Here is a 20,452-nt window from a genome sequence, read left to right as displayed (position 1 = left end):
TTCAAGAGATTCAAAAAAACTATTTGCTTACAAAAACTCTGTTAATGCAAAATCAACTGCAAAATAGGTTTAGGGTTTACATACACTTTCACAATCTTTTTAAGACATGTGTACAAGTCTCTAGAGCTGGCTGGTGATATGGTGGGCAATTATTTTACCCAAGATTGTATTATTGCAAAGGAAGCTTGCGGCACAATTACATCTTTATCTCTTATCTCTCCATGGTCATTTAATAATAAATGTAGCAGGTTTTCCAGGCATTGGGCCTGATGTGGGTCTGCCATGGTTACCGGTGACACCTTCAGCCCATTTAAGCTGAATGCCCAAGTGTGAGATTGGAGACAATGACCATTCCGGCATTTTTTGTTTGTTTTGTTTATTTGATAATGGGGATGGAAGAAGGGAATGAGTGGGATACTCCTCAACTATATACAACTTGGGACACTCTGGAGAAAAAATGCCTTTCAGCGCTGTCTTGACGCCGGCTGGATGCTGATCAACGCTTGTTGGCGCTTGAACAGTACTGACTTGTTGAACGGTACTTGGACTTGACTTTTAACACTCTGGTTAGCTCAAAAGGTCCTGGACTATACTGAGAACTGACTCTTGACGCTCTGGTTAGCTCAAAAGTCCTGGCTACAGCTCCCTCCAATCCTTCCTGACTGAGGTAGCTGCTTGTAACTGCTTGTGCTGCTGCAACTCTTAACACTGTACACTACACGCTGTACACTTTAACACTTCAGGGCCCAACTGCTGGCACCCCCTTTAAACTTCAGGGTCCTCTCACTAGGCATCCCCTCTGCACTTCATGGTCCTTTAACTAGGCACCCCCTCTACACTTCAGGGTCAACACTGGCACCCCCTTTACCACTAGCTAGCTCCTGGATCCCTTGGACCTTCACCAGAGTGGTCTCCTCTCAGCTAGGCGGACCCCCAGGGGCAGGTTGCAGTACTCATGAACTGGGAATGCTTTCCTGAAACTGGAACCCTTCTGCTCCGCTGGTCCTCGGCACACCGGATCCTCTCTGCATCTCAGCTCAGCTCTTATCTCTGTCCCCTTAGGCAAGCTGCCTGGGAAGCCCAATCCTTCTGACAGGAGGAGAGACAGCCGTCCTCTCCCTCCTGGGAATCTGCTTCCCGCCAAAGACACTGCGTCATAAACTCCCCTCAAACTTATATCCACTCCCAGAATCCTGTGTGGCAGAATCTGCCTTTCTGGGGTAGATAGAGGCCTGAATGTGCCATTGATTGGGTTTCCTCCACTGCCAATGAGAGCCCTCTCATAGAGCACAGTGGGGAGACTCCCCAGTCTCAACAGCCCAGCCACACCTGGGAGACATGACAGCCCAGCTGAAAATCATGGCCCTACTGTTAGGCAGCCAAGGCCCACTATACTTTACCTAGCACCTACCTTGTAGGGTGCTACATAAATATTCTACAACAAAACTGGAGTTTTAGAAAGATTTTTCTAGTAGGCTGCTATGAAGCTGTAGTTTGACTTTAACTGTCTTCTGTTTACACAGATTTCATACTTCATCCCACTGTAAGCCTGTAATTCTAAATTCAGGAGTACTTTATTAAAAACCGTCTACCAGACTTAGCAAGGGCCTTTTGTAGTCTAGCCCAGAAGAGTTGTTGTCCGCTCTCATCACTTAGCCCTTTCAGGTAGGCCTGCTTATCCAGCAGCTTAGTCAGTCTATGGTAATGCTGGAGCTCTTCTTTAGAGATCCTATCAAGGAACACCAGAATGAGGGAGTCCTCACTTTCAACTGGAAGCCTATACGTGGCCATCCTCATTTCCAGTGAGCACCAGTTACTGTGAAGGTAAGTGCATCTGCTTTTGTAGATGCTGTCCATGATGTTCTCCACAATGTCTCTACCAACCTCAAAATCCTGGTTATGGATACACACTCAGAAGAAAGGACGACCATTCTGCTCCAGGTTGGGAAGAAGCTGTTTAGTGACCCATAGTTCATTGTTTTCTATTGTAAGAGACAAAAACATCATATTCATAATGCTCTCCATCCTAGTGGCTGTGGTTCAGCCAATATTTAACTGTCAAAACTAGGTAGAGGATATACCACCAGATTTTTTCATAGAGGAGAGATATACACATGAACAGCAGTGTGAACCCAAAGGTCACTATGAAAATGATCAGAGCCATATAACTGTGACAACTACTGTGAATAAACATAACTAGATTGAAGGATTTTTTGGTTTATATGACACTCCTGATTGGGAAAGTTAATGGAAACCCTTGTACCAGATTCTAGCCAGGATATCAACCCACTAAACTTACAACTACAGGGAAATGTGGTTTGTATGAAATAAACATACTGTAAATTAGTTGTATAAATGTATACATTTTCATTAATTTATTGGATGTTCTGATTTTCAATGATGAGAATTTCCAGCTCATGTAAATCTCTAAAAATATCTTTGGAATCCAAATTCTCTAGTCCAGAGTTCTTTAAATGTAAAACCCCGAGAGTTCCTTAAATGTAAAACCCTGAGATGTGACAACCCTTGAAACATCATAAATATTTACCCTACTGTACTTTATGAGTTTCTCAGTATCTTGGCGATACGGAGTTAAGTGTGAGGTCTGATTAATCCTGCAGGTTTATAATGTAGTATAATTTTTCAAGATTTGTAAAATTTAAGAGAGGGCTCCATGGTTTCTCAGGACAATAAAAACCAAAATGGATAATGTTTCTGAAGTGCAGTTCCTTAACTTTGTTAAACTGAGAATTGTGGCATTTCAAATTTGCATAGGGTGCATCCAATTTCAAAACCTGCAGCTGAAAATTGTAGGAAAATAATTCTTCAGTTACGACACCTAGAGAATTTGCTGAGAGATGTGTCAAGGATGACAGAAACGTCTCCCACACAAAATTGTCACTCCATTCACCTTATGAAAATTGGAGTTCAGTAAGATTCCCAAGACAACGAAAAGCTTTCTCATGACCCTCTTCTATCTTATTTTCATATACATTTAAATGTCTTAAGGAAAACAGATTGGCAAATTACACTCACTAATGACAAACAAATTATTGTTTTGTAGATTCAATACCTCTAACTTGGATAATCCATCAAATGCAAAATATGCAATATAATCTTGTTGTTGTCTTGTTGTTGTTTTCTAAAGCCAAGATCTGAAGCTTTTTTAAGCATGCACACTAACCTTTTCGAAGATTAGTTAGGTAGTTATAAGACACATTTACTTAAATCAACTCCATTTTCAGTGAGAATTTACTTGCACAAATCTTCAAATTTAATAATTTGTTCATTGATACATTTAGCTCCAGTAACTTGTTTAATCTCTGAATTTGGTTTAAGCTAACACTGTTTATGTAATGAATTGTTAAATCTAGTTTTTATAAATTTTTGCATGTGCCATTGGAAGTTTCAATTCCACTCATGGTGGACCCTGTAACTAAAAGCTCCTCCGCTTTAAAGTGTGATGCGTACAAGCAGACATCAAATATGTGATATGCAGTAGAGGACAGTACAATGGCCTTACTTGTTTTATTTCCTGATGCGAGGATATCCCAAATGTGATTAATACTAACTTTTAATTGGAACAGCTTCAAATGTGGAAAGTTGCAAAGGAAATAGTTATCAATTTTATCCACCTTGTTTAAGCTTAAATCTAGGTAAGTAATATTAAAATCTATATACTATGCAGTCTGTCCATCACTACTTCTAGGATATAATGAAGTAAAGCAATTATCTTCTGTCAGATAACGAATGTCAATGAAGATTATTGATAGTTTTTAGGTAAATTATAAAATTTTCCCAGAGATGCTGTTACTTTAGACCAGGGGTCCTCAAACTTTTTAAACAGGGGGCCAGTTCACTGTCCCTCAGGCTATTGGAGGGCCGGACTATAGTTTAAAAAACGATTCAGAATTGTTAATAGTAAAATACCTATATATATATATATATATATATATATATATATATATATATATATATATATATATATATATATATATATATATATATATATATATATATATACAGTGCATTGCGAAAGTATTCGGCCCCCTTGAACTTTTTGACCTTTTGCCACATTTCAGGCTTCAAACATAAAGATATAAAACTGTAATTTTTTGTGAAGAATCAACAACAAGTGGGACACAATCATGAAGTGGAACGAAATTTATTGGATATTTCAAACTTTTTTAACAAATAAAAAACTGAAAAATTGGGCTTGCAAAATTATTCAGCCCCCTTAAGTTAATACTTTGTAGCACCACCTTTTGCTGCGATTACAGCTGTAAGTTCGCTTGGGGTATGTCTCTATCAGTTTTGCACATTGAGAGACTGAAATTTTTGCCCATTCCTCCTTGCAAAATAGCTCAAGCTCAGTGAGGTTGGATGGAGAGCGTTTGTGAACAGCAGTTTTCAGTTCTTTCCACAGATTCTCGATTGGATTCAGGTCTGGACTTTGACTTGGCCATTCTAACACCTGGATATGTTTATTTGTGAACCATTCCATTGTAGATTTTGCTTTATGTTTTGGATCATTGTCTTGTTGGAAGACAAAACTCCGTCCCAGTCTCAGGTCTTTTGCAGACTCCATCAGGTTTTCTTCCAGAATGGTCCTATATTTGGCTCCATCCATCTTCCCATAAATTTTAACCATCTTCCCTGTCCCTGCTGAAGAAAAGCAGGCCCAAACCATGATGCTTCCACCACCATGTTTGACAGTGGGGATGGTGTGTTCAGGGTGATGAGCTGTGTTTCTTTTTACGCCAAACATAACGTTTTGCATTGTTGCCAAAAAGTTTGATTTTGGTTTCATCTGACCAGAGCACCTTCTTCCACATGTTTGGTGTATCTCCTAGGTGGCTTGTGGCAAACTTTAAACGACACTTTTTATGGATATCTTTAAGAAATGGCTTTCTTCTTGCCACTCTTCCATAAAGGCCAGATTTGTGCAGTATACGACTGATTGTTGTCCTATGGACAGAGTCTCCCATCTCAGCTGTAGATCTCTGCAGTTCATACAGAGTGATCATGGGCCTCTTGGCTGCATCTCTGATCAGTCTTCTCCTCTTATGAGCTGAAAGTTTAGAGGGACGGCCAGGTCTTCGTAGATTTGCAGTGGTCTGATACTCCTTCCATTTCAATATTATCGCTTGCACAGTGCTCCTTGGGATGTTTAAAGCTTGGGAAATCTTTTTGTATCCAAATCCGGCTTTAAACTTCTCCACAACAGTATCTCAGACCTGCCTGGTGTGTTCCTTGTTCTTCATGATGCTCTCTGCGCTTTAAACGGACCTCTGAGACTATCACAGTGCAGGTGCATTTATACGGAGACTTGATTACACACAGGTGGATTCTATTTATCATCATTAGTCATTTAGGTCAACATTGGATCATTCAGAGATCCTCACTGAACTTCTGGAGAGAGTTTGCTGCACTGAAAGTAAAGGGGCTGAATAATTTTGCACGCCCAATTTGTTAACAAAGTTTGAAATATCCAATAAATTTCGTTCCACTTCATGATTATGTCCCACTTGTTGTTGATTCTTCACAAAAACTTAGTTTTATATCTTTATGTTTGAAGCCTGAAATGTGGTAGAAGGTCGCAAAGTTCAAGGGGGCCGAATACTTTGCAAGGCACTATATATATTATATATATATATATAAATATATACACACACAGCACTACAAAAACAAGATACCAGCAATAAGTTTGCCCACACAGAGACATACAGACTGCACTGCCCATCAATGCCGGCTGATCAGTGTCCATCAATGTAGCCTTACCAGTCCACATCATTTCAGCCTCACCAGTGCCCATGTTGGTGGAACTCCGCTTTTACCCCAGGTTCACACTGGTGCGGTGCGGGAACCGGCTCTGTAATCGTGTCGGTTCCCGTACCATATTTCCAGTTCACACTGCCCTGTGTGAACTCGCACAGGAATCTGATCGCATGGGTGAGAAGACCCATGCGATCAGATTCCACTGCAGGAAAAAAGAAGGCTCATGTGCCTTTTTTCTTCCGAATCTAATGCAAGTTCAGTCATACAAGCATAAGGCTGAACTCGCACAGCTTAGAGATCGCAACAGTATGAACCAGGGCTTACACAGCCCACAACATACAACATCATACAACTGAATAGCAATCGGAATATAAATGCACTTACTGTCAATTTAAATTGGGTTTTCTACTCCTCGGCTGTCTGTCACTGACCAGCACGGGAGAACAGCAGGCAGCCCCTCTTGAGATCACAGAGATCACTCTGTTACCACCCCTCTACCATTTACTCAGCGGTGCATGTGCTGGGGATCTACATCCCCAGCACACCAGAATATCACTGGGGGTGGAGCAGAGGGGCAGGTGAGGGAACTGAGGGAGAGAGAGCCAGTCAAGCGTGGCCAGGGGAGGGCTGGCAGCCATAGGTCTGGGGGGCAAGTCCAGTCAAGTTGCCCATTGCACCATTTGTCAAACTGTTTGTTCTCTGCGCTATGGGGCCTCAATAACCCTAAATGCAGCTGCTCATACAGTACCTATGTGATTACTAAAACAACTTTTCAACACAGCGCAAAAAAAAGTTGAAAACATAATGGTTAGACATAAACTCTCCTAGTGGCACCTAGTTGTGTACTTTGAAGACAGCACAGAGCACGTTGAACCTTCTTTCACTGGACACTTGCTTTTTGGGGGGGGGGGATTAGGATTATTAGTATATTTTTGTACCTATTTCAAACCTATTGTTGAGCACTTTATCACACCTTGAAATAAGTCACTGATCACAAGTGTTGAGAATTTTGTAGTGAGTTTTTCATATCCCATAATATCTTTTTTGATATAATTATTTTGTGCATTTGCATATTGATTTATTCACTTTTAAATTTTCAACTTTTTTGCGCTGCATTGAACCATTTGCAATCAGTGACTGCCAGCGCAGCCCAATCAGTGTCCACCATCGCAGCCAGGGCCGACCCTACCATGGGTCCCGGTGGGACCATGGGACCCAGACGGCACTTAGAGAGGGGCGGCCCTCGGCCGCCTCTTCTCTTCTTATGCTAAAGTAAAAAAAATGAGCGATTCCAAGCGGTGGCGGCACAGACGCGGTGGCACAAGCGCGGCGCCATTTTCAAATCTAAAGCCTCAGGAACGGGTAAGTGACACTCCTCCACAGCCACACTACCTGCCATTATGCGGGGCTGCGGGCATACTACAGAAGATGCAGTGTCATGTACCATGCCCGCAGCACTGCATCTCCTGTACCATGCCCACAGCCCCGCATTCTCCTGTACCATACCCACAGCCCCGTATTTTCCTGTACCATGTCCGCAGCCCTGCATTCTCCTGTACCATGCCCGCAGCTCTGCATTCTCCTGTACCATTCCCGCAGCCCTGCATTCTCCTGTACCATGCCTACAGCCCTGCATTCTTCTGTATTATGCCCACAGCACTGCATACTCCTGTACCATGCTCGCAGCACTGCAGGGCACTGTGGCACTATAGACAGGAGAGAGCCTGATGCGCTCATCTGCCCAGTGTCTACTGCTCTGTCCTGCTCCTGCTGTCACTCCATACACACTCACACCCCTCTGACTGCTTTCATAGTCCTATAGAATGTGGGAGCCTTTTGGAGGGCGTGAATTTTTTTTTTTTTGGGGGGGTTGCAGGCAGCACAATGTCTTGGGCCAGCCCTGATCGCAGCCCATTTAGTGCCCATGGGATGTAGGGGTCATCTGGTGTGTCAGGATCTGTCTCACCTCAGTCTTGATTGAACAACCTCTTCAGGGGGGAAGAAGCAAACTTCCTCCAAGCTGCCTCTGCTCTGTGCTGTGATGCTCTGTGACGTCTCCCGCGCTCTCTCTTTCCCACAAACCAGCACCCGACGTTCACTGCCGGCCTCTCACACATGCCCTGGCTGCCTCTGTGTCCTGTGAGGTGGGAGTTGTAGTCAGGCTGCGCTGTTCGGTTCCTCTCACCGCCAGGAGCTTGATTGCGGCCAGACTACAATTCCCATGATCCTGTGCTTCAGCCGGCCAGCCCATCGGCAGCCGTTGCCCCCTCTTCCTCTGCCACCAATGATAGGCCAGCTGCCGGACCGCCCGTCTCGTGTGTTGAAAAAAAAGTGACAGGCAGCGGTGGCAAAAACACCCGGCGGGACGGATAAATATCTTTGGTGGGCCGCATGTGGCCCGCGGGCCGTAGTTTGAGGACCCCTGCTTTAGACAGATGCATTATGCTGTTTTAGAGTATCAGGTGGTCCAGTTGATGTAGATGGTTAAATATTGAAAAGTTGATTAATGAAAAATGTATACCAGATATTTTTAGTTCTTGAAGCGAATTTAAACCATAAAAAGTGTCTTCAGAGAAAGTGAAGTGAGTGGTTTCACTTTTACCCAGAGAGTGGGAAGTCCAAATAGACCAATGAAGGCTTCTGGTAGAAGTTCAGTATTTCCTGTGATATAAAGAAGTATCTCAGAAATTATAAAATATAAATATACTCAAGAATATAATTACCATAAAATATAATTAAACTCAAGAATAAAAGCTTTACATATTGAAGCTTACCAGTACTTACTAGTGAAGAACTGAACTGGGTTCAATTCAAGCAGGGTTTGTGAACTTCAAAGATGTTTTTCACCATTCAGCCAGGAGTAGTGATTTTTAAATGCATGCTTAAGGTGAAACATTAAAAATGTCCCAATGTGCCTGGGGGGTCCTAATCCTGCCTGTGAAGGGGCACATCTCTGTCATGTACAGAAAGTGCTGCAGCAGCACTGACATTTGCAAAGGAAAAAAGTTTTAAAAGAAAGAAAAAAAGTTTAAAAATTGTCAGCAAATGACATTGACGGCTGTCATTGGCAGTTCCTCTGTTTTTTTTATTTTTATTTTTTAAAGCACACAGACCCCTCCAAGGGTCTGCTATGTATTTGAGGGACCTTTGGATGGGTTTGTGTGTTGTTTATAAGTAAATTAGCAATTTAAACTCTAACATTTTTTTTCTTTGTAAATGCCATTTTTGCTGTAGCACATCCTACAGCAAGGGGAAAAATGTGTTTGGTCCAGGTCTGATATGGATTTTAAGGGGGGCTCAATGCAAAAAAAAAGAAAAAAAAAAAGAAAAACAAATAAAAATGTTTGCGGTCCCCCTAAAAATCCATACAAGTCCCATAGTCTGAGCAAGCAGCCTTGCTGGCCAGGAAAGAGGGTGAAACATGTGCACCACCCCTCACCTCGAACCATACCAGGTCACATGCCCTCAACATTGGGGTGGGAGGAGGTTTTTTCAGGGGGATTTGAACTGAACTATCGGGTCAACCCTAGTCCTTATATTGGCTACATTAGTTCTTTTTTTCAGGTTTAGAACGTTTTCATCAAGTACAGAAATGACCTGCTGATCTTCTGCAAAATGCTGTGTCCTGTCACTTCCTGTGAACAAAAATATAGTTATAATTCTTCTGTAGAGTATTAATCTCATCAATCCAGTAAACAAAGGCAGACATGTTTGAAGTACAGACTGGCTGGCAAACATGGCTCCCTCCATAGGTACAGCGAATGAGTAAGCGTAGCCACTGAGACACAGGAATTGTGCTATTCACAGGATTCCCAGGTAAAAATAAAGAATTTAGCCAAAAAAGCTATTCTTTATACAAACTGTCACACCCTCTAGGAAGCAAGGTCTGAATTATTTGGCAGTTTTAAAAAATTATTGAAACAGAAATCTAAAAATTAATATCTTAAATTTTAAAATGGCTTGTGTTGCAATTTTCGCTAATCTAAACAATGACATATTTTATTCTTTAAAATTATAGATCATGTAATAAACAGGCTAACTGCCTTTAACCACTTGCTGACCGCTGCAAGTACATTTACTGTGGCGGTCAGCCCCTCCTGGGCAAAGTGACGTAGTACTACGTTGCTAGCCCAGGAGCCTGTAGGGGGCGAGCGCGCGCCGCCGGGGGCACGCTCCCACCCCGCTCATTCTCCTGCATCCCCGCGCATGTGACCGGCGGCTCCAATGTCCGCCGGCCACTTGCGATCTCCCGGCGGAGAGGGAGAAAGGCAGGCGGCTAATGTAAACAAAGCCGCCTGTCATTCTCCCTGGTGTAACAGCAGAGATCATACGATCCTGCTATGTAGGATCGTATGTCTCTGTGGTTACATGAAAAGCCACACCTCTTTACAGTTAGAAGCACGCCTTTAGGGACACATTTAACCCCTGCATCTCTAATAAAGTTAACCCCTTCCCTGCCAGTGTCATTTTTACAGTAACAGTGCATATGTATAGCACTGATTACTGTAGTAATGTCACTGGTAACCCCAAAAGTGCCAAATATGTCAGTCAAGGGTCCGATCTGTCCGCCGCAATGTCGCAGTCCCGCAAAAAAAAAAATCGCAGATCGCCGCCATTACTCGTTAAAAAAAAAAAAAAAAACAACAATAAAAATGACATAAATCTTTCCCTTAGTTAGTAAACGCAATAGCTTTCGCACAAAGCAATCAAAATACGCTTATTGCGATTTTTTTTTTTACCAAAAATATGTAGCAGAAAACAAATTGGCCTAAAATGTTAAAAAATTTTGATTTTTACATTTTTTGGGGGGGGGAATTTCATATAAAAAAATTTGAAAAATATTGTTATTTTTTCAAAATTTTCGCTCTTTTTTTGTTTATAGCGCAAAAACTAAAAATCGCACAGGTGATCAAATAGCACCAAAAGAAAGCTCTGTTTGTGGGAAAAAAAGGGCGTCAATTTCATTTGGGTACAGCGTCGCATGACTGCGCAATTGTCCGTTAAAATCACGCAGTGCCTAATCGCAAAATAGGCTTTGGTCTTTGAGCAGCCAAATCCTCTGGGGCTTAAGTGGTTAAAATCTTCTTTGTCCTTTTTACAGTAAATTAACTAAATTTTGGGATGGAGATCATGTTTTCCAGCAGCCATCAAAATGGCTTTGGTTGGTTACGAGGTCATATATCATTGTATCCATTCCATCTCCTCACTAAAATACAGAAAACAAAGAGATCATATTTATGCTTTATCTCTGACATCTCTGGCCTCATCAGATGGCAAAATATCCATTTTACTTGGTGCAGTTGAACTATGGCTGAGCACAAAATGGTTGCTACACCTCCTTGGTGATCTCTTGATCTTTCAACATACCCATTGTTTTAATGATTCTACTGCAGTCGAGCATCTGGAATTTTCCTATTGTCTCTCTTTGCATATATTATAACTCCATTTGGATGCAGCTTTACCTTTGCCATAATTCTATCTACATCCCATCTGCCCATGCCTCAATAATCAGAAACAAATACCGCTTTAATGCTTCGTGTGGCTCCTAACTTTGACTATTAGGTCCCAGCCATACTTTAGGGTTCTTCCCCACATTGATAGTTGTTAAAAAAAGAAGCCCTCACAAAACTTCATCCAGTGACCTTTGTCCTCACAAAATCTTGCTGATCCATATGATCAAAACAATATGAAAGAAATATGTTAAAGTGGGAGTAACCAGGTGGGGTTTTGTCTTGACCCTCTGAATAAATATAGTGTTTTGAAGACACTGGCTACATCTTTCTTTTTAGCCATGCTTTTATTAAGAAGTCACCATGTTTACATGCTTGAGGAGTGGACAGGTTCACTGGCATACGTTGGGCTGCAGCAAAGTGGCTCGTTATCGTCCAGCGACGTAGGTCTATGTCGCTGGACTCCTCCCCTTGTGGGCAGCGCTCGCACGCCGCCGGAGGCTCGCTCCCGCTGCATTCAGGAGTCGGGCCAGTGGAGGAGAGGGGGTGATCACCGCCGCTCTTCCCCGATTGTCGGGGATCGAGTGAGGAGATCCGCCCGCTTGTGTAAACAAAGTGGGCGGATCTCCTAAGTGACAGGCAGGTACAGATTACAGTATTCAGCATAGCTGAACCTGCGATCTGTCCCTGTGTCACACAGTCCCCTCCCCCCACACATGTCGGTAAGCACCAGGCATACATTAACCCCTTGATCACCAATAAAAGTTAACCCCTTCCCTGCCAGTGTCATTTTTACAGTAACAGTGCATATTTATAGCACTGATTACTGTAGTAATGTCACTGGTACCCCCAAAAGTGTCAAAAATGTCAGTTAGGGATCTGATCTGTCCGCCGCAATGTCGCAGTCCCAGATCGCCGCCATTAGTAGTTAAAAAAAAAACAATAGAAATGACTTAAATATCCCGTAGTTATTAGCTGAGATAACTTTTGCGCAAACCAATCAAAATTACGCTTATTGCGATTTTTTTTTTACCAAACATATGTAGCAGAAAACAAATTGGCCTAAAATGTTAAAAAATTTAGATTTTTACATTTTTTTTTGGGGAATTTCATATAAAAATTTGAAAAATATTGTTATTTTTTTCAAAATTGTCGCTATTTTTTTGTTTATAGCGCAAAAAGTAAAAATCGCACAGGTGATAAAATACCACCAAAAGAAAGCTCTATTTGTGGGGAAAAAAAGGACATACAATTAATTTGGGTACAGCGTCGCACTACCGCGCAATTGTCTGTTAAAGTAACGCAGTGCCGAATCGCAAAATATGGCCTGGTCAGGAATGGGGTAAAATCTTCCGGTCTTAAAGCGCTTAAAAATACGCTTATTGAGAATTTTTTTGTCAAAGACATGTAGCTAAATACATTTTGGCCTAAATATATGACAAAAATTGAATATATTGGATATTTTTTTACTGTCAAAGTAGAAAAATATTGTTATTTTTTCAAAATTGTCGCTTTTTTTATTAATATCGCAAAAAATGAAAAGCGCAGAGGTGATCAAATACCACCAAAAGGAAGCTCTGTTTGTGGGGAATAAAGGACATAAAATTTCGTTTGGGTACGGCGTTGCATGACCGCGCAAATGTCATTTAAATTCGCACAGTGCCGAATCGCAAAAAGTGGCCTGGATGTAAAGCAGGAAAATCCTCCGGTCCTAAAGTGGTTAATATTTATTGATTTATTTTTTTTCAGCCCTGTTGGGGGGCTTTAGTGGAATATCAGAGGTCTCAACAGACCCCTGACATCTCCCCTTTAACCGCTTGCCGACCGCCTCCTGTATACTTACTGCGGCACGCAGCCGCTTACAGGCAAAGTGACGTAGTACTACGTCGCTTGCCAAAGACCCTGTAGGGGGAGAGCGCGCGCCGCCGGAGGCGTGCTCCCGCCCCCGCTCGTTCCCTGACTAGCCAGCGCGTGTGATGCAGAAAAATTGGTCTTTGGGTGTTGGTGGTGCCTTCACGTCGTAACCCTATAGAGGTACTCTTGATGAAAGCAAGAATTGACCTTGCTGTCAAAAATTTTAATTAAATGAATTGAAATGATATTCACCTGTCAAGCAGGTGTTGAAAAATTGGTCTTTGGGTGTTAATTGTGCTCATGAAGAATATCATATGCAACGTTTTTCCTTTGTAAGCTTTCATGTAAAAAGGGGGGATAAAGGTGCCTGCATGCAGTGTCTTTGTAGTGTTTACATAGGATGGGCTTCTGCCCGCTCACTAATCCTAATAAAACAAAGGCTCAAGGGAATGGGATGTTCCAAAGCATGCTCTTGAAGAATCTGCAACCAGAATAGGGTGCCTGGCCGTGCACCTGGTGATGCGGAGATTTAGCTGGGTCTGTACCGATGACAGTGACCCCCGACAGTCACTAGGCCAACAGGGAGCTGGCAATGGTGGATCTGCTAACTTACTCACTGAAGACTCTCCAAGCCGCCTAGGCCTCGGCGCCTGCTCACGTCCCTCGGAGCGGCTGGTCCCTCCTCTCAGTTTTAGGCCGCAGTGCCAAGAGGAAGAGCTCCTCCCCACCCAGACTAGCTATTTATGTCCTCACCTAACATCCCTCTCTCTCATAGCCGGCTGGAACTTGTAGTCTGCAGCTTCCATGCAAATCCTGGCTCTCCGGACCACATATCCCATGATCCCCTGCTTTCAGCTGTGGTCTCTCTCTGTCTCTGAATTCAGGAAATAATGACACAATGTTCAGGCTGAACACTAGAGGGAAACAGGCTCACTGCAGCTGTTGTTACAGTATGTCCCACAATGATACAGGCAAGTTAGCCAGCACATGGCTACAAGACCTTCAAGGTTTGTGAAACTTACAGACAGGGTTTTTTTTCTCTCAGAGAAACGGTGCAGGAAATCACCCTCCTCCCGTAGGTCACACATGTCTCTGCCCCAACCTTTACACACCTCTTAGCACCACCCCCTTTAGAGAACAGGGAACCAAGTATAATTTGGGGGGCTATGCAAGTATGTTGTATGGAATTTGTTAATAAAAAGCTATGTAGTAAAATGTACAAAACATTAGAAATATCCAGAAATTCCAGCAATTACCAAGGTAAGCACAGAGGCACTTCCAGACAATTTCAACATATGCACCAAAGAGACAGCCAAATAAACAGCAAAGAGACAGCCCCAAAATCCAGCAAAAGTTGCCACCCCCCATATCCAGAAAAGAGACATCCCAAATCCTGCAAGAGACAGCTTCAATTCCTGCAAGAGACATCCAAATATTTAGCAAGAGACAGCCCATATCCTGCAAGAGACAGCCCCATATCCTGCAAGAGACAGCCTCATACCCTGCAAGAGACAGCCTCATACCCTGCAAGAGACAGCCCCAATATCCAGCAAGATACATCCCATATCCTAAAAGAGAAAGCCCCAAATCCTGCAAGAGACATCCCAAATATCTAGCAAAAGGCAGCCCCATATCCAGCAAGAGACATTTAATATCCTGCAAGAGACATCATTTATCCTGCAAAAGACATTCCTTATCCAGCATGAGACATCCCATATCCTGTAAGTGATATACCATATCCTGCAAGAGACATCCCTAATCTAGCAAGAGACATCCCATAACCTGCAAGAGACATCCCTTATCCAGCAAGAGACATACCATATTCTGCAAGAGACATCACATATCTTGGAAGAGACAGCCGATATCCTGCATGAGACAGCCCATATCCAGCAAGAACCATCCCATATCCAGCAAGAGACATTTCATATTCTGCAAGAGACATCCCTTATCCAGCAAGATACATCCCTTATCTTGCAAGAGACATCTCTTATCCATCAGGAGACAGCCCATATCCTGCAAGAGACATCCCTTATGCAGCAAGAGACATCCCATATCCTGCAAAGAGACATCCAGGCAGCCCCCATATCCAAGCAGCATTAATAGACAGCCCCCATCCAGCAACACTGAATAATTAACTTACCAACAATGTCTCCACAGGAAAGTAGGCTAGCACATCATACCGCAGCTCTTCTTGGCAGCTGCGACTGGCGCCAAAAAGGAGCAGACGATCCGGTGAAAAAAAGAGGTGAAGTGCAGATGATATCACTCCGCCTTCCACTCTGTAGGGGGTTCCAGCCGGCGCTACAGAAGCTGTGTCAGCTTATGCTGCCGCCAACTTACTCCATGGCTGGTGACCTAGTAAAATAAACGATTTAAAAAAGTTCTCCCTCACTGCTTTTGTTGGAGGTGCCGGTATGCCGTTCCGGCGCGTTCTGTTAGAAAAAAAGCCCTGCTTACAGATGTACTTTTTTTTTGTCCTTTTTGTGGCTATAATGGCCCCCATTCCTTTGGGCAGACTTTCCACAAGATTTTGAAGTGTGCCTGTGGGAATTTGTGTCTATTCAGCCAAAAGTTCAGTTTTGGGGTTAGGTACCGATTTTAGTTAGAAGAGAACACCAGGTTTGCAGTCAGTATTCCAATTCATCCCAATATATATTTACTAGTGTTAAGGTCAAGGCCAGGGGAGGGCTGGGCCAGGGGGCAGGGGGGGGGGCAATTGCCCCCTGGACTGCTCTGATGCCCCGTATAAAGGCTGCACCGCTTCTGCCACAGACATGCCTAAATGGTTCCTGGTGAAGAGAAGTAAGAAGTCCCCGCTGCTGACCTACTGAGCGCAGGTCCTGACCCCCCCCCCCCCTCCCTGCATAGATGGTGTACACAGTGTCTGAGCAGAGGCCGGTTCCATGCCCCACTGGAGACTCTTCCCTGGCAAGCCCCAACCGAGCTGTCCCAGCTCCCCCAAACACCCCCTGCTGGCCAGGTCGGGAACCCGGATTTGGACGGTGGGTAGAGAGTACCTGGAGCGGAGCTTAAGCCTGGAATGGGGGTGAGAAGGAGGCCAGGAAGAGGGAGAGTGGGAGGGGGCTGAGCCGCTGCACCATGGGCCTCTGCATTTTACTTGCCTCCTGGGCCAAAAGTTGCCAGTCATCCCCTGGTCAAGGCTCTATTCAGGCCTCTCAAGTTCCTCCACCCCAAACTAGTCAAGCTATGTCTAAATGAAGATGGCTTTGTGAACAGGGGTATAGCCACGCTGTAGCAGAAAAGGGCCACCACAAGGTTAAAAGTGCACAATTGTCTAAAATGTCTTTGTTTACTGTAATATTAACCGTACGCTTCACAAAAAACAATAATCTGGATGTGTATCAATACATTTTTGGCCGTTTAGTGTATCATTGCAATTCCTACAGTTTTCACTGGATGGCAGTATTCACCTATGCAATGTGTTCTGGGTGAAATTCATCCCCCCACTCCCTGATTAGACAGGGATTTTCATGCTCTTATTACTGTAGCAGCCATTGCGCAGAATTCGGGTATTTGAATTCCCTTCTCTGTATTTCAAATGATTTAATTCCCAGCAAGAAACAGAGTTTTAATATCATGCTTGTAAATCTAATGTGGAGGGCCTGTGGAGAAGTAAAACAGCCCGCCGGGTTAATAAAAACATATGAACTTTCCCTGACAGGCTTTGAAATATTCTTTCTTGGGAATTATAATGTTTAACAAAAAGAACTTGCCTTGAGATTCACTGCTTCGTTTTGTTATTTCAGTAGATAGCTATCTATTTATCTAGAATATAAAGTTTTAATTGGCCAGAAAAACTGAAACCCAATCCTGGCTGCAGAAGTAGGTGCACCCTTTCCACATGCATCTACTGAATGGTATAAAGAGTGACCTGCAATAGCTATTTCAGTTGTTTTTTTTGTTTTTTTCCAATAGATCCAGACAAGATTTAGAACCTTTGTTAGGTTTTAGCGTGACACTGTAGTCTTCAAAACAAGTCACAAACAATCTAATTTAATAGCAGGGGGCATTATACTTATCTCTCGAGCTGTCTGTGCCACCATCTTTATTCTTCTTTCAGACTCCTGGGACCATCAGATGTCTGTGTCCTCCGCTCACACATTGTGGTTCCTTATGCCTACACCTAGGAAAAGTGCCCTCTTACATTGGTGCCAGTGGACAGAAGAATGCCACATTACAATGGTGCCATTGGGAGGAAATGTGCCCTTTTACATTAGTTTCAGTGAAGGAAGAATTCCCCATTACATTGGTGCCAGTGGGAGGAAGAAAGTCCTTTACTTTGGTATCAGTGATGGAAGAATGCCACCTACATTGGTGTAAGTGGACAGAATAATGACCCTTACTTTGTTGTGCGTCGGAGGAAGAATGTCCTTACATTGGTATCACCCCTTACATTGGTGTTGGTGAGAGGAAGAATGTCCTTTAATTTGTTAGTGAAAGGAAATATCAATTATAGCCCCAGAAGGAGATATAGTTGAAAACCAGTGCAAAAGGAGCAAGACCAGTATACAACCATCAGAAGTAAAAGGGCAAGGGGTGATAAGTACTAAATCTCAAGGCAATGTTCATGAAAATAAAGCTCATATATTATAATGAAGCCAACAGAGGGAATACAATGTTACAGTGTCAGCAATTTCTCCTTCAAGCGAGTTCTGGAATTTTGCCACCAATAGTCATGTAAAAACAGAAAACAGGCAGGGGGAGAGAGAGCGCCACTATCTAAGCGTAGTAGTGTTTGAAAAAAAAAAAAAAAAGAGATGATAAGTATTGCACACATATACACGTAAAAACACAGCATATCACTATGTTCAGTGGAGACATAAACAGATGGCAGATTCTTAAGAATACTTTGATGGATATAAAACGATGAGAAAGAGGGGAGAGGAGAGGTGCATCAATCTCAGCGTTGTTTTTTTGAAGTCCCTGCTCACATCGCACCAATTTGACATGCGATTGACATGTCAAATCGCATGCCAAATCGGAGCCTATTGCCGGCAATTGCACCATCCGAATTTCATAATTTCAAAGCCGCCCTCAGTGTGAACGAGGGCAGAAATGCAATGTACAATTATTTAGGAGAGGCACTCACATGAAGGTAGTGTAACATAGGCATTAACCAATGTGTCCAGCAGGTGACGTCCTTCTGATGGTCCCCAATGGAGATGTATGAAGGGTGAAAAGGGAGCTGCTCCTGGTGGATGGTCTCATCAGTGGATGTCAAAATACGGTGGCAAAAAAACTAAAAACAAAGGGAGAATAGGCTGCTCTAAGTGTAGTATTATTTATGAAATAAAAAGATAAATGATAAAAATGCTCTCACATTTAGTAGGTAAAGCAACAGGCAATATACTAAAAACTTCCAGCTGGTGGCATTATATAATGAGTCCCAATGGATAGTTGCTCTTGGATGGTCATAGGTGGGTAAGTAAGTCAAGAAGCACTATAGTTTCCCATAGGATGAGAACCAGGAAAAGCCCACCCTGGTAGGTATGACTGGAGGCCACTGTGGCTAGCAGGAAGCAAAATCACTGGCCAGGGCAGCCGGCCATGGTGGCATCACACATCGTGTATGAGTGGGCATAGCTACATGTTTCGGGGCAGAGTCACCATTGTCAAGCACCCCCACTAAAGTGTAAGAGAACAATATATAGGGGAGGGGGAAGAGTGGATGGGCTGGAGGCAATACAGAGGGAAGGGGCTACAGGAGGAGATGGACAAGATGAACAAGTGACCCTATGGGGCACAGAAAGATATTACCACATTACCTCAGGAAGGTTTACCCCCTTAATGACCAGGTCATTTTTTGCGCTATAATGCACTGAGTTGCATTAACTGACAATTGAGCGGTCGTGTGATGCTGTACCCAAATAAAATTGATGTTCTTTTTACCCACAAATAGCGTTTTCTTTTAGTAGTATTTGATCACCTCTGCATTTATTTTTTGGGCTATAAACAACGACTGACAATTTTGAAAAACAAAAAAAAAGCAATATTTTTTTTTTATCTGCTCTAAAACATATCCAATAAAAAAAAATATAAAAAATAATTTTTTTTTTATCAATTTAGGCTAATATGTATTCTGCTACATATTTTTGGTAAAAAAAATCCCAATAAGCATATATTGATTGGTTTGTGCAAAAGTTACTGCGTCTACAAACTACGGGATATTTTTATTTGTTAATTTTTTTATTTAATATATTACTAGTAATGGTGGTAATCAGTGACTATTAGCAGGACTGCCCGGGACAATTCGGAAACCTGACATTTTTGATACTTTTTTTGGGGACCGGTGACACTAATACAGTGATCAGTGCTAAAATTATGCACTGTCACTGTACTAATGACGCTGGAAGGGAAGAGGTGAACATCAGGGGTGATCAAAGGCTTAACTGTATGCCTGACCAGTGCTTGGTTACTGTGGGGGAGATGCTTTTACTCCTGGAAGACATGGATCAGTGTTTCTGCTTCACAGAATCACAGAATCCATGTCTTCTGTACTCACAGAAAGACAGTCTGCCTTGTTTACATAGGCAGACTCTCATTCTATCAGAGTACCGAACGATCGGCGGGTCTGCGGGACCATCTGATCAGCTCCTGCTGTGTAAAGTCAAAGCCAGGAGTGAGCCGTTGGTGGCGCGCACTCACACCCAAAACCCAGAAGTGCAGAATCACGTATACTGTATATATACATGAATCTGCACAGAGCAGCCGGGAATTGGTTAAAGGGGCTTGGTTAAAGGGGCTTACACATAATGACAGCAAAAAATGGAAGTAAAACCGAAACATTTAACAACACAATATAAAGAAGTGCATGAATAAATGTACATCTTTAAGAGGACAACATAATGGCAAATAATAGCAAGACATAAAAGAAAGTGGTGTGCAACACAATAAAAGGCAGTACATAAATAGAATAAATAATGAACTGATACCAGATGTTAAAAGCATAAAGACCTGCTGAAATAGCCATAAAAATAATAAATATGAAAATGAATAAAAAGCTCCAGATGTGCTGTGATTCAAATATGTGTATATAGATATTGGCGCATAACAATTAAAAGAAAAAGAGGAGGGGCGCAGTAGGCACACTATACTTAGTGTAGAAATTTGAAACATATATAGAATAGTCGGCCTCTCTGAAATCAAGACATGTGTTAAGAAAGATAAAAAATGAAAATATATAAGATGACCTTTCAGAAACCATGACATGCATTGGTGCCAGTGGGAGGAAATGTGCCCTTTTACATTGGTGTCAGTGAATGAAGAATTCCCTATTACATTGGTGCCAGTGGGAGGAAGAAAGTCCTTTAATTTGGTATCAGTGATGAAAGAATGCCACCTACATTAGT

General features: G+C 42.6%; 1 pseudogene across 1 annotated transcript; it reads right to left on the bottom strand.

Moving 5' to 3' along the window:
- Positions 1–1,563: 1,563 nt before the first annotated feature.
- LOC309552739 (toll-like receptor 13) lies at positions 1,564–15,024 on the bottom strand (annotated as a pseudogene). Its single transcript has 2 exons — positions 14,901–15,024; positions 1,564–2,494 (listed from the first exon to the last, which is right to left on the bottom strand). The product of its transcript is annotated as a toll-like receptor 13 (transcript).
- Between the last annotated feature and the right edge of the window lie 5,428 nt (positions 15,025–20,452).

This window comes from Pelophylax lessonae (genome assembly GCF_965119305.1).
Source record: "Pelophylax lessonae genome assembly, chromosome: 4".
Lineage (NCBI taxonomy): Eukaryota > Metazoa > Chordata > Amphibia > Anura > Ranidae > Pelophylax > Pelophylax lessonae.
Note: the sequence above shows the minus strand (reverse complement) of the source record. Positions and strands in the feature narration are given on the sequence as shown.